Raw genomic sequence first — 1,302 nt, forward strand, 5'->3', positions numbered from 1 at the left:
GGGTTTCACCATGTTGACCAGGATGGTCTCGATCTCTTGACCTCGTGATCCACCCGCCTCGGCCTCCCAAAGTGCTGGGATTACAGGCTTGAGCCACCGCGCCCAGCCTAACTTTTGTATTTTTAGTAGAGATGAGGTTTCACCATGTTGGCCAGGCTGGTCTCGAACTCCTGACATCAAGTGATCTGCCCAAAGTCCTGGCATTACAGGTGTGAGCCACCACGCCTGGCCCCCATCTCATTTATTTAAGAGCATTTTATTTACCTAGTCATTAAACATTTATTGAGCGTCTATTGTGTACCAGGCCCCATCCCATTCACTTGATACAAAGATCTTTGCCCTAATGGGGCTGATGCAATTGCTGTATAGGAGAAACCCAATAAACAAGATACGTCAACAAAATATATGGCTTGTTACATAGTCATAAGTACTAAGAAGAAAAAATAAATATGAGAAGAGAGATACAGAATTGGAGTAGGATAAGAAGCATCATTTGCAATTTTTAATTTTAACTTTTATTTACCTATTTATTTTGAGACGGAGTCTCGCCCTGTTGCCCAGGCTGGAGTGCAATGGCGTGATCTTGGCTCGCTGCAACCTCTGCCTCCTGGGTTTAGGCAATTCTGCCTCAGCCTCCTGACTACAGGTGCACACCACCGTGCCCGGCTAATATTTTTGCCTGTGTATTTTTAGTTGAGACGGGGGTTTCACCATGTTGGCCAGGCTGGTCTCGAACTCCTGACCTTGCGATCTGCCTGCCTCAGCCTCCCAAAGAGCTGGGATTACAGGTGTGATCCACCATGTCCAGCTAATTTTTTAATTTTTTGAGACAGAGTCTCACTTTGTCAGGCAGGCTGAAATGCAGTGGTGCCATCATAGCTCACTGCAGCCTTAAACTCCTGGGTTCAGGTGATCCTCCTGCCTCAGCCTCCCAAGTAGCTGGGACTACAGGTACATACCACCACAACTGGCTAACTTTTAAATTTTTTTTAAGAGGCAAGATCTCACTATGTTGCCCAGGCGTTCTTGAACTCCAGGGCTCCAGGGATCCTTCTGCCTCAGCCTCTGAGTTGCTGGGATTACAGGCAGGAGCCGCTGGGCAGGCATGGTGTTTGCAATTTTAAATAGAGTGGTTAGGAAAAGTCTCGCTGAGAAGAGTGCATTGGAGCAGAGAGTTTAAGAGGTAAAAAGGGAAGCAAGGCGGAGTGGCTCACACCTGTAATCCCAGCACTTTGGGAGGCTGAGGTGGGTGGATCACGAGGTCAGGAGTTCGATACCAGCCTGACCAATATGGTGAAAGCC

This window comes from Cebus imitator, unplaced genomic scaffold, assembly GCF_001604975.1.
Source record: "Cebus imitator isolate Cc_AM_T3 unplaced genomic scaffold, Cebus_imitator-1.0 Scaffold263, whole genome shotgun sequence".
NCBI classification, from domain to species: Eukaryota; Metazoa; Chordata; class Mammalia; order Primates; family Cebidae; genus Cebus; species Cebus imitator.